Genomic DNA, 14,286 nt, shown 5'->3' with positions numbered 1-14,286 from the left:
GATTAAAGCTCAACATCAAGAAAACAAAGATTCTCACCACAGGGCCAATTGGCAGAATCAAAACAGATGGAGAAGAGACTGAGATTTTAAACAATTTCTGCTTGTTTGGTTCCACAACCAACACTTTTGGCATCAGAAGTTAGTAAGTCAAAGGACAAATGTCACTGAAAAATCTACTGTCAAGGGCCTCTCCTGAGTACTGAAGAGAAACAATTTCAGTCTAGGGACTAAGGTGTACCTGATCCAAGTCATGGTCTTAACCATTTCTGGCACCTGATGGTTATGATGAAATATTTCACACCCTCTTGTGGTTGTGATTTTGACTCTGACTCATAGCAACTCTATTAATAATAGATTGGAACCTTACCTTATCTTGCATCATACTATCTCTGTCAGTCTCAAAAGCACTTAACTGTGCTCATGTGAAACCTATATGAGGAGTGTGTTGTGTGAACAGAGCAGGGAAACCCTATGTAGTTTAAAATTAAGAAGGGAGTGTGTGTCAGGGTTTATTCTCTCTTCATATTTATTCAATCTGTATGCTCAGCAAATTGTCCAAGAAGCTGGACTCTATGAGAAGAAATGTGACATCAGGATTACAGAGAGAGAGAGACTTATCAATAACCTGCAATATGCAGATGACACAACCATGCTTGATGAAAGTGGGGAGGATATGAAGCATTTGTTGCAGAAGATCAAGGAATGCAGCCTTCATTATTGAATGCATCATCTCAATGTCAAGAAAACAAAGATTCTTATTACTGGACCAATATCATGATGGATGGAGAAGAGATTGAAACTGTCAAGAAATTAATCTTACCTGGATCCACAATTAATACCGTTGGTACCAGCAGTCAGGAAATAAGGGGATGTATGGTACTGGGAATATCTGCAGTTAGGGACTTCTCCAAATTATTAAGGAGTATTAATGTCAGTTTGAGGTCTAATGCCATCTAGAAGCATCTGATTCAGATCATCGTCTTTCTAATCAATTGCTATGTATCTCAGAGCTGGGCAATGAAAAGGATGACAGAAGAATTACGGATGCCTTTGAGCCGGGGTTTGGGAGAAGTACAATGAATATCCCAAAGACTGCCAAGAAAGCAAACATGTATCTTGGAGAGGGTGCAGCTGGAATGCTCTTTAGAGGCAAAGACTACGAGGTTTCACTTCACATATTTCAGGCATGTTGCTAGGAAGGGCTATTCCTTGGAAAGGGTTATGATGCTTGGAAAAGTCGAGAGTTGGTGAAGGAGAGGAAGATCCTCAACCAGGTGGATTGACACAGTGATTGCCGCAATGAGCTTTTGTGTATCAGGAAGTGTGAGGATGGTACAGGATATGACAGGGTTCATAGCATCACTTGAGTCTGTGCTCAATTCAACAACACCTAACAACATCATAAGCAAAAACTTGTGGTAGAAAGTGAAAAACTCTTAAAAAGAAGAGGTCAACAATGAGCTATTTCAAGAGTAGCAAGTAATAAAAAAACAAAACCAAAAATCAATGCTACTGAAAGAAGTCTAGACTGTGAAGGCATCAGCAATAAAAGAAAAAAATTGGGCTTCAGAAAATGAAATAATATAAATTGAAATGTTTCACCAAAAAGATGCCATCTTGATGTGCTCATTCATATTTATGCCAAGAAATTTGCAAGTCAACTACCCGACCAACTAATTGGAAGAGATTCATTATTCGTGCCCATTCCAAAAAAAAAAGTGAGCCAACAAAACGTGTTTATAATATCATTACTATCACATGCAAGCAAAATATCCATAAAGATTATTAAAAAATGGCTGGAGCAGCACACTGAAAGCGAACTGCCAGAAACTCAAGTTGGTTTCAGAAGGAATAAGGACTATTGCTGCTGACATGAGATGGACACTGGCTCAATGCAGAGAATACATTGTGTTTTGCTGACTATGCAAAATCATTAGACCATGGATCATAATAAATTATCTATGACAAGAAAAATGAGGATTCTGCAGAACTTAATTATGAGGTTATGAGGAACCTGTGCATGAAACAAGAAGCAATCATTCAAACAAAGCAAGGAGAGAGTAGACAGTTTATTATCAGGAAAGGTGTGAATTAAGTTTGTATCCTTTCACCACATCTATGTAGTATGTCCACTAACTAAACAATTCAAGAAGTTGAACTAGACTAAAAAGAAAGTTGCATCACAACTGGAGACGACTCATCAACAAACTGTATTATTAAGATGGTATGATTCTGCTGGCAGAAAATAAAAAAGACTCAAAGTACACATGAAAAAAAGATAAAAAACTATATATAGCCATTCAGTATAGATTGCACCTCAACAAAAAGAAAACAAAAATCTTCACTACTGGGATCAGTAGGAAACTTTAGTGGTGTATTCTGAAAACATTTGTGCTGCCAACCCAAAAGCAGCACTTCTCTGGTAGTTTAAATCCACCAGCAGCACACTAACTAAGAAGCTTGCAACCATCAAAAACCCATTGAAGGGTAAGTTAGTTTGACTCAATCACAATGACAAAAGAGTGAGATAGAGACTGGCTCAATAGGCAACATCAAGATAAATACAGAAAAAAGTAAAGTGGCAAAGGTTTTCATTCTACTTGGAGCCATAATGAATACCTACAGAAGAAGTAGTAAAGGAATAAAAATATGTGTTTCATTGAGAAGCTCTGCTGTCAAAGATCCCTTTCTCAAGTGCTGAAGAATAAGGATCTCACTTTTTTGTTGTTGTTGTTGTTGTTGTGTCAGCGAGTCGTAGGCGACTCAAAGCGACCCTATGAACGAAAGACCTGGACACCTGTATGACTTTCGTTCTTTCTCCAGGTTTACAGGGTTTCCAGGGGCAAGTTATTATGGAAGTGGATGCCACTCCTGCTTCCAAGCTCGTTTTAATTGGGGAGCTCCACCAAACACTGTCCACCATGGATAACCACTCTTGCATTTGACTCATCAGCCAAAAGAACAAACAAATCTGTCTTAAAAGTGAACCCAAGGTATTCCTTGGAGACAAGGATGATGAGATTCTGTCTTACAAACTTTGAGTATGTTTGATGGAGGAGTCAGGCTTTGAAAAAGGGCATGATGGATGGAAAGGAGGAGGGATAGAAGAAGAGAAGAATTTTAATAAGAGCACAGTGACTACAACAATGGTGGAGTTTGTAAGGACAACACAAACAGGGCCAATTCTTGATCTGCTGTTGTCATTATGAGCTGGAGTTGACCCCATGGCACACAACCACAACATTACACTGACAGGAGATTTCTAAGAGTTTTAATTCTAACTATAAAGGTTCCTGGGTTCTTTCTGTCTTTGTCTCCTCAAATATAACACAGAAATAATAACTCACAGAAATGTAATTTTTAAAGAGTAAATTATTTAATATATAGAGAGGGACTGGAGTAGTAACAAGTTTTAACAAATATTAACATTTTTATATTTAAAATTATCCACCTAAATGATAACCATAACCTTTGACAGCTTAAACTGGCACCAATCTTGAAAATACTGAAAGGTTTTTGCTGGTAATTAAAACAATATCTTGCAAAGGTAAAATAAAGCTATGTAATTTTAAGCAATATAGAAAGAGTGTAGATAAGAGAATGCAGACATATTATGAAAAGTATACCAAAAAAAAAGTATAACCAAGATCAATGAGTCAATGAATAATATTTTTGGGAACTGCTAGCTTTTGCCTATGTAAATTTTCTCTAAAATCATAATAGAAAACTTTGTCATGAATGCAGTGCCTTCTGCAATATACCCTGAAACTGTAAGTAAAAATCTTTCCACTGAAAACATCAAATACAGATGTGTACAAATAGGCACACAATGTGTCTCTATAAGATTAAACACTGATTCATTCATCCACTCAACAAAAATGCTTCCTGTATCTGGACCTATGAACAAGAATGTCTATCCTCTATTCCTGGAAGTTCTAATTATATATCTGAGAATATTTTGGATTGTGATAAATAATAAATAAGGTATTGAGCTACAGAGTTAAGAGAAGGTCAGTTTACATAGTCAGAGATCATCGTCAAAATTTGATATTTCAACAAGTACCTGAATATCGAAAGTCAATTATTAAAAGATCTGGAAAAGCACTATCCAGGTAAGAAGAAAATGTTATGTTTGTTACGTTATAAAACAAACACAAGGTAGGTATTGTGTCAGAGACAATGAGTAAAAATAATGAGACAAGCTAGAACATGATCAAGTAACAAAAGCAGGCAGTAGCCAGATCCTAGGCAACCATAATCCATGATAAGGAGCTTAATTTTCCCAGAATAGCTACAGGCAATGATGAAGATATTTAAGTAGAGGAGTCATATGATTTGACAGAAGTACTAGTACACACAATTAACTGTATATACAAAACCCTCTGCAGTCAAAGTGATTATACAGGACAAAGTTGAACTGTCTTAGCAAGTTACAAAGACTGTCATCTTTAAAATGGAAACAAACTGCTGTATTTTCCTTCTAAGGAGCAGCTGATAAGATTTAAACCATTAAATTTTCAGTCAGCAGTCATTAATTTAAAAATGTATCATAGGAAAGCCGAAACTCACTGCTCTTAATTTGCTTTCAGCTCATAGCAACACTCTATCAAGTTCCTAAGGCTGTAATTTTTTTTTAAGGCTGTAAATCTTAATGAAAGGAGACTTCTCATCTTTTTCCAGAAGAGCTGCTGGTAGATGAACCACTGGAGAATCACAGGTTTTTGGTTAACAATGTAGAACTCTGTAGATGACACTATCAGAGCTCCATAAAGCCCAGTCAGTTATGAACGACACTATCAGAACTCCATAAATAAAGCCTAGTCAGTCAATGCCATCTAGAAGCAACTTACTCACAGTTGACCCTCCAGCAGGTTTTCAGACGCTGTACATCAAATATGAGAAGATTGTTTCCTCCCATTATATTCATACTAGATACTATTGCTCTTTTAAATCTTAGGCTAACACCTGATAGTATGCACAGGAATCAAATATATTACATTTGTGGAAAGAATTGCTGGAGAAGATGAGTATCAGCTGTGAAAACTAGGCCAGGTGCTAACTGCTGGAACAGACCACCAACTACTCATATGCAAGTTCACAGTGAAGTTGAAGAAAATGAAATCAACAGAAATAAAAATTTGACCTTAAAGACTATCTCACTCACATTTCAAAACCATCTCAGGAACAGGTTTGAGGCCTTGAACACCAATGAGCGAAGACCAAATGAGCTGTGGGAGAATATCAAGAATATCATCCACCCTTTCAGGATGGATTCTTCCATCCAATATCATCCATAATGCAAAAGGTCACTATGAAGGCATAGAAAGAAGAAAAGACCAAGATGGATGTCATATGAAACTCTGAATACTACACTAGAGCGCCAAAGCAAAGGGAAGAAATCAAGAAATGAAGGAGCTAAACAGAAGATTTCCAAGGCAGCTTAGAAAGTCAAAGCAAACTGTTACAATGAAATGTGCAAAAAGCTGGAGTGTCAGAACATCAAAAGGGCCAAATTCACTCAGCATTTCTTAAACTGAAGGAATTGAAGAACAAAGAAAGTGACAAGTTCCAATACTTAAAGATGCTTTGGGCAGAATATTAAGTGACTCAAGAAGACTGAAGGAGTATACTGAGTCACTGTACCAAAAAACATTGGCTGACAGAGAAGAATTTCATGAAACAACGCAAGAGCCTGTGGTGATTAAGGAAGACGTTCAAACTGCTCTGCAAGAACTGGCAAAAAACAAGGCTCCAGAAATTGATCTCATACCAACTGACTACTTCAACAAACAGACGCTGTCCTGGATGTACTCACTAAGTTGTACCAAAAAATCTGGAAGACAACCACCTCACCAACTGCCTGGAAGGGAGCTGTATTTGTTCACATATCAAATAAAGGTGACTCGATAGAGTGTGGAAATTATCAAACAGTATCATTAATATCATATGCAAGCAAGATTCTGCTGAAAATTATCCAAAAATGACTGGAGCAGTGCACCAACAGAGAACTGCCTGAGGGGCAGTCTGGGTTTAGAAGCTGCTGTACTAAAGATAGTATAGCTAATGTTAGATGGATCTTGACTGAAAGCAGAAAGGACCAAAGGAATGTCTATGTTTTATTGACTTTGCATTTGACTGTGTGGATCAAAACAAACTGTGACTGACTCTGAGAACAATGGGAAACCCAGAACATTTGATTGTATGTGTGCGAAACCTATACTTGAACCAGCAGGCAGTAAGAACAGAGCAAGGAAACTGCATGGTTCAAAATTGGGAAGGGTGTACATCATAGATGTATTCTGTCTCTGTACCTTTTCAATCTGTATGTAGGACCTATCATCCATGAGGTGGGGCTGTATGAGGATGAACGTGGCATCAGGATTGGAGGCAGACTCATCAACAGCCTGCATTATGCATATGACACAACTCTGCCTGCTGAAACTCAGGACGATCTGAATCACTTGCTGCAGAAGAACAAGGACTGCAAGCTTCAGTATGGATTAAAGCTCATCATAAAGAAAATAAAGATTTTCACCACTGGGCCAATAGGCAGAAGCATGATGGATGGTGTAGAGATTGAGATTGTTCACAGCTTTAGTTTGCTTGGCTCCACAATCAACATTCTTGGTACCAGCAGCCAGGAAATCAAGAGACAAAATGCATTGGGAAAGTCAGCTGTCAGGGACCTCTAGAGTACTAAGAGCAATGTCATCAGGCTGGAGAGTAAAGTGCACCTGATTCAGGCTATAGTCTTCACAACTGCTTGCTAATGGTTAGAGAGCTGAACAATGACTAGAGATGATAAAAGAGAATTGATGCCTTTGAGCTGTGGTGCTGGAGAAGAGTGTTGAATATACTATGGACTGCCAGAAGAACAAACAGGTTCGTTCTAGAGAGGGTGAAACCAGACTGCTCCTTGGATTCTGAGGCTTCCTCTAACATACTGTGGGAATGTTGCAAAGACGGACCAGGACTTGGAAAGGCGATGTCATGTTTGGAAGGGTGGAGGGATGGAGAAAGAGAGGAAGACCACTGATGAGATGGATTGATACAGTGACTGGAGTCATGAAGGTAGGTGTGTCAGAGACAGTCAAGTTGGCAGAGGATAGAGCAGATTTCAGGACTGCTGTACAAAGGGTCACTATGAGTCACAAACGACTCGATGGCACATAATAACAACTATTGAAGAATCATATTCTGTTAAATTTCTAAGAATATTAGTAACATTGTTGTTACTGGTAAGAGTTATCAAGACAATTTTGATTCACAGCAACCCTATGAACAACAGACTGAAACCATACCCTATCTTGAGCTACCTTCACAATTTCCACCACACTCAACCCACTGTTATCACTGTGTCAATAGGTATTTCCTAGGCTCTTCCTCTCTTTTGCTAACCCTTTAACTTTTCCCAGCATAATTTCTTTCCAAAACCTAGTTCTGCTTAATAACCTAAATTTCTCCAAAAACAATTTATTTGTTCTTTTGGCAATAAATGAGAATTCAATACTCTTTGCCCATTTCACAATTCAGTCATCAATTCATCTTTGGTCTTCCTTGTTCACTGTCCAATATTCAACCACAAATAAACAACTGGGAAAAACCAAGGCTTGGGTCAGGTACACTTTAACTGATAGCTGTTCTTCAGCACTTTAAAGAGGTCCCTGACAGCAGATTTTCAAAATTCAACATATTTGTAATTTCTTGACTGCTGCTTCTGTGGGTGTTGATTGTGGATTCAAGAAAGATTAAATCATTGACAACTTCAATATTCTTTCTATCAATCATGATGCTTACTGGTACCGTTTTGAGTAGTATGTTTTGGTGATGTCAAGCTGTAATCCATATTGAAGGTTGCTGATGAGTCAATCCTCCCCCAATCCTAGAGCTACATTCTTCACATAGGACAGCTTCTTGAAAATCTACTCAGCATACAGAATGAATAGGTATGGATAAAGAATATAACCTTGATACATACTTTTCATGATTTTAAATCAATCAGCATTATTATATGTTCATAATTATCATGTACTTCTTTTTTTTAAATTTTATTAGTTTTAATGAACATTTACAGAGATTTTGGGTTTTCATTCATTCATTGTTGCCCCGCTTTCTCCACCCTCCTCCCCAGTCCATTCCTCCCTCCCCCCATGTCTGTTTTAATTGTCCAATTGCCACAGTGCCCGCCAAAGCCAGTTCTGATCAATCTCCCTTGTCAGTGTGTCCCTTGCCATTCTCTATCTCTCCTCCCTGAGAGAGACTTCACCCTGAAGGTGAAGGAAAAGGGGATGGCGCATTCTCTTAGCTACTTCCTGCTGAAAAGGGACGCTGTGGGTTTCAGGGTGAAGGTCTTCTCTCACTACTCTAAAGGGCCCCTTTGGCAGCAGGAAACACATAGACTATTATGGAGATCGACCCTGGAATTTAGATGCACTGCCATCAACCGTGCCCAGCCGTACATGCTCATATCCTTGAAGATGTATCATGGAGGTGCTGCAGCCTTCAAACTGCAAAGCAGCAAGATGTTCTTCCTTTATCTTGAGTTTCAGCTCATTTTTCCTTTGCATCTCAGCGATTTCCTCTGGGATGGCTAGTACAGGTGATGATTCTGCTACAGGTGGTGATTTATCAGAATTGTTGAGTCAACCCGAGGGCAGGTCAATAGTGATGCAGCTCCCACCGGGCCGCAGCTCCCACCGGGCCGCAGCTCCCACCGGGCCGCAGCTCCCACAGGGCCGCAGCTCCCACAGGGCCGCAGCTCCCGCCGCCGGCTGTAGTGCATCTTTTTACCACTAAGCATAGTAGAGTTCCTCCAGCAATCGGGTGATGAGACTATCCACGTTCAGCTCCCCGTCCGCCATCTTGTCGGCACTCCCGTCCTGCAGCTTCAGATGTTCATATGCGGTCGCTGCAATCCTGCAGCACCAACTCCTTCCTATCATGTACTTCTTCTATGTGCTACCTTAAAATAGGGAATTCTGGTTTAAAGAGTTGCACTGCCAACTCAAAGGTATTTGGCTCAAATCCCCTAGTTGCTTGCTCCATGGGGAAAATATGCACAAACTCTTCCCGTGTGATTTACAGCCTCTGAAAATCCTGTAGGTGGTCAGCTATGATCATTTCCAACTTGATGGCATTTAAGAACAACCTCTACTTACTCCTTGCTCATTATGAAACTAATTTAACATGCATTAACAAAATTGTCTATTGTTTTTATTAGGTACCCTCAACTCAGCTCCAATCCAGGGATGGTATGTATTACAGAACAAAAACCTACCTAATCCTGAATCATCCTTAAAATTCCTACTGTGCTTAATTAAGCCCACTGTTGTACACACTTGTGTCTGCAACATAATAAAAAAAAACCTGTAACAATATTTATTTATAATCATATTGCAGTATCTATCGACACTGTTAAAGCATTTTCTTTCATTTCTGAAATTCTTGTTTAAAAAGACTTTATTACAGAGACGTTAAAAATCATTATATTGTTGAATCTGTCCATTTATACCTTATGCAAACTCTTTCACTGCTTAGTATAATGTTCAGCTTTAAAATGGAAATAGATGTCAACATTTCATGATTAAGTACAAACGCTTTGTAATTTTTAGAGATATTAGTATTTATCAGGTTAAAGAAATTACCTTAATTCCTACTTATTAAATTTTTAAAGACAAACGGATATTGAATATGCTTTTTCTGGATATGTTATAATTATTTGGCTTTTTTCTCCTCCCGTCAGTTAATCTAATAAATGACAAGGACTGACTTTAATATTAATCCAATTTGTGGTCCTAGAAAAAGAACTAAATCATGAAGTATTTTTTATTCTACTGGAATTGATGTACTAATGTTAAGATTCTTGTCTTTAATGAGTTTAGTATCAAGTTATGCTATTCTTTCGATTAGTGAACATTCTTTTTAATCTCTGGAAACTTTACATATAATTTATATTACTTCTTTATTAAAAATTTTGTAGATTTCATTACTAAAGCATCTGGATTTTAGATACTCTTTAATAGGTGAACAACTTAACAAACTGTAATGAAACCATTGCAAGAAATACTACCTAGCAATAAAAAAGGATCAACTACTGACAAATGGTCACTTTCTAGGCATTTAGGCTGATTGAAAAGGTCAACTACAAAAGGGTACACACTGTATAATTAAATAACATTTTGAAGTGATAATTTTCTCCCAAAAACAAACGAACTACATTTGCTGGGGAAGGAGTATCCAGAAAGGGAATAGGTAACAATAAAAAAGAAGTATGTGGGATCTTTGTAATGACTGCATTTTTCAATATATTTATTGTGGTGTTGAATACACAAACCTACATGTGACAAACTATACAAATAACACATAGAGGCCATATCCCACATCGAACAGAAAAAATCTAATCAATATTCTGGTTGTAAAACGCATAAAACAAGGTTTTCATAATTTTTTAAAATATTACCTTGGAGGAAAGAGAACTAGATTAAGGGTACATGGGATTTCTCTGTATTATTACTTAGAATTGCACGTGAATCAATAAAATTTTTAATTAAAATTATACGGTCCACATTTTTCTAAAGAACACTTATTAATACTGCTGCTGATGTGGTTGTTATAGTTATAAATTCAATTTCTCCAACAATTTCAAGATAATTGTTTAAATGTCAGTTACGAGAAATTTCCTTTTCTCTTTATCAAGTTCATGTATGTCTTTAAATGAAACATATGGGAATTCTAATGAAGTCCTTATTAGCTACTATCTCAAATGTAATAATGGCAAATATTATCTCAGAATATTTACATATGGTATAAGGACCCAAGAGGGGTGGGAGATGATGGAAGCAGAGGGATGATGATGTGCAGGGGGTGGGGAAAATGAATCATGGGGTTGTACAATTTGGTGGGAGTGAGGTAAGGGAAACTGCAAGAAACTGTTCTTAAAAAATGTGTTTGAGGAGCTCTGGTGGCCTAGTGGCAAGAAGCTGCACTGCAATCCCAGAGGCGCATGGTTCAAATCCATCAGATGCTCTGCAGGGAAAGGAGGGACAATCTCCTCCTGTACCAGTCAGATCTGATTTGACGGTACACAGACACACAAAATAATAATAAAATAAAATTTTTAAAAGTGTTTGAATTTTGTAAATAAACTAGTAGAAAATGTAAAAAAAATATTTACATATGGCAACATGTTTCTGCAATTTACTTTAAAATAGCTAAGGGTAGGGATGTTATTTTATTGTTCTTGTGTGTGACTGAGTCAGGATCTACTTGTAACTGATCCTCCAGTGGATTTTCAAAGGTGGCTAATAGCATGGAAGGAGACTGCCCATCTTTCTCCGGCAAAGGAGCTGGAGATTTGAACCCACATGCCATGAGTTGGTGGCACAATTCCTTACCATTACTAGGCCATCAGAGCTCCCTGGATTAAGAGTAGTAGGTACTGTTAAAACTACATCGACAAGATTTAAAAGCTGTTAAAGGTGACCAGTATGTATGTTAGATTATTATCTTCACTCTACTTTTAAAGACGCTTGAAACATTCCACTACAACATTTTTTTCTACTGTTATCAAAAAAGACTCAGAAATGACAAGACTACTTAAAGCAAAAAATAAAGTAACAAGAGGAAAAAGAAAAAAAGATTTAAAAAGTTAACTTTTAGTGAAAGCTAACAAATTTTTTTTAATTTATTTCATTTTTTTTTTGTGTGTACTATCAAATCAGATCTGACTGGTACAGGAGGAGATTGTCCCTTCTTTTCCAGCAGAGCATCTGGTGGATTCGAACCACACACCTCTGGGATTGCCATGCAGCTACTTGCCAGTAGGCCACCAGAGCTCCCCAAAACTCACAAATCATAACAGGTTTATTTATTCATTTTTATATAAATTGATTACAATTGATTAATGAATTAAAATATCTAATCAAACTCTTATTTTTGCCAATGTTGTCAATGCAGCTTGAACATCATCCTTATTACCACTAAGTCTTATTCATAAACTTCCTGAAATTTTTCAGTGTCATCTCCTTCTTCTTAGTACAGTGATTCTGTGTATTACTTCCACCTTCTTTTATGCTTCCCAGATCATTCAAAATTTTCCCATATTATCTCTCAGTTTTGGAACGCAAGATTTAAAACTGTTTTTCAGATTTTTTTCAACTTGAGAAATACCAAATGCGTTCTTCCCATTCTATTCTCTGATTCTAGGCTCTTTACAATATTTTTATTTATTGTCTCAAGGTGGAGTTTATCTTTCAATATGGCTTTCCAAGCGATGGAACATGCCTCTGCCATGTGTATGGTGGAAATGGCCAATCAGGCCATGTTAGGCTATCCACAAAGGGACTGTATAGTCTCCCCATTAAATTGATTGATTGCAGCAACAGTCTCTCTCTTACCAACAACAAAGGAGAAGTAAGTATGCAGTGGATGCTCTTCAGGATCAGACAGTCTTATGACAGCTACACTTGTAGTAGTAGTAGTAGTAGTAGTAGTAGCAGCAGCAGCAGCAGCAGCCTCCACTGCCGCCATGACCCAGGCAGAGAACCAGAGAATACACGAGATGGTACTGCTACTTGCACTCCCCTTCACTAACCTCACAGACAGAACCAGAGCTAAATTAAAAGCCTTTGCCTAAGTTTGTTTGGAAACTTGGGATTAGGTGTAGATAGGGGGAGCCAATATTTGCAGGACCAAGAGCTTCGCGACACTGGTCTAACACCATGAGGCTCAAGGCTTAGGTGCCTGCATACACATTTTGGAAGCTGTCATGACTATACTGTTATTAATCTGGATTATAACCTTTGACCAGTATGGTTCTGTATGTGAGCTATCACCGTGGATTTTGGACCCAGTCAAGCAGTAAGACTGGTGTTGAGATGAGTAGAAAGAGGTACAGAAGCATGTGGGAAATATCTGACCTCATGGGAACTGGCTTTGAGTTGTGATGCTGTTGACAGGTTCCCCATTATAAGTCAGTAAAGATCAGATATGGCTGTCCTGACATGTCCTATATTCTTTTTACAGGTGTTGTTGTTGTTGTTATCTGCCGTCGAGTCGTTTCCGACTCATAGCGACCCTATGCACAACAGCTCTAAACCCTGCTCTATCCTGCGCCAACCGCACCGCCTCTGACACACCCATCCCGATTACCCCAGTCACCGAATCAATCCATCTCATAGAGGGTCTTCCCCTCCTGTGCTGTCCCTCCACCCTCCCAAGCATGATGTCCCTCTCCAAGGACCTGTCCCTCCTGGCAACATGTCCAAAGTATGTCAAACGAAGCCCCAGAATCCTTGCCTCCAAGGAGTAGCTTGGTTTAATCCTCTCCAAGATGGATCTGTTTGTTTTCCTGGCAGTCCATGGTACATTCAGTACCCTTCTCCAGCACCACAGCTCAAAAGCATCCACTCTCCTTCTGTCCTCCCTAGTCATTGTCCAACTCTCTGATGCATAACAAGCGATTGCAAATACCATGACCTGTATTAGGCGCACCTTAGTCTCCAGAGAGACACTGTTGCTCCTGAGTACCTTTGAGAGGTCCCTAACAGCAGACTTTCCCATCGCGATACGCTTTTTGATTTCCTGACTGCTGGTACCAAGAGTGTTGATTGTGGAGCCGAGCAAACTGAAGCTGTGAACACTCTCAATCTCTTCGTCATCCATCCTGACGCTGCTAATTGGTACAGTGGCGAAAATCTTTGTCTTCTTGACGTTGAACCTTAGTCCATACTGAAGGCTGCAATCCTTGACCCTTCGCAGCAAGTGCATGAGGTCCTCCTCAGTTTCAGCAAGGAGGGTTGTGTCATCTGCATAACGGAGATTGTTAATAGATCTTCCACCAATCCTGATGCCACAATTCTCCTCAAAGAGCCCAGCCTCTCAGATAATCTGCTCTGCATACATGTTGGAAAGGTATGGAGACAAGATGCATCCCTGGCGCACACCTTTCCCAATTTTGAACCATGCAGTGTTACCCTGCTCTGTTCTGACTACTGCCTCTTGGTCCAAGTATAGGTTTCGTATTAGCACAATTAAATGTTCTGGGATTCCCATTCTTCTCAGAGTCAGCCACAGTTTGTTATGATCCACACAGTCAAATGCCTTTGCATAATCAATGAAACACAGAAAGACATTCTTCCGGTATTCCCTGCTTTCAGCCAAGATCCATCTAATATCAGCAACGATATCCCTAGTACCACGACCCCTTCTAAACCCAGCCTGGACTTCCGGCAGTTCTCTGCTGATGTGCTGTTCTAATCGTTTTTGGATGATCTTCAGTAGAATCTT

General features: G+C 38.8%; 1 protein-coding gene across 1 annotated transcript in view; it reads right to left on the bottom strand.

The window, feature by feature from the left end:
* LOC102859928 (protein LAP2-like) overlaps positions 1-14,286 on the bottom strand; it is a 147,129-nt gene that overhangs the window by 115,643 nt on the left and 17,200 nt on the right. The gene's annotated exons all lie outside the window — the stretch shown is intronic.

Source organism: Elephantulus edwardii, unplaced genomic scaffold (genome assembly GCF_000299155.1).
Source record: "Elephantulus edwardii isolate Elephantulus edwardi_28Jun2011 unplaced genomic scaffold, EleEdw1.0 scaffold00254, whole genome shotgun sequence".
NCBI lineage: Eukaryota > Metazoa > Chordata > Mammalia > Macroscelidea > Macroscelididae > Elephantulus > Elephantulus edwardii.
Note: the sequence above shows the minus strand (reverse complement) of the source record. Positions and strands in the feature narration are given on the sequence as shown.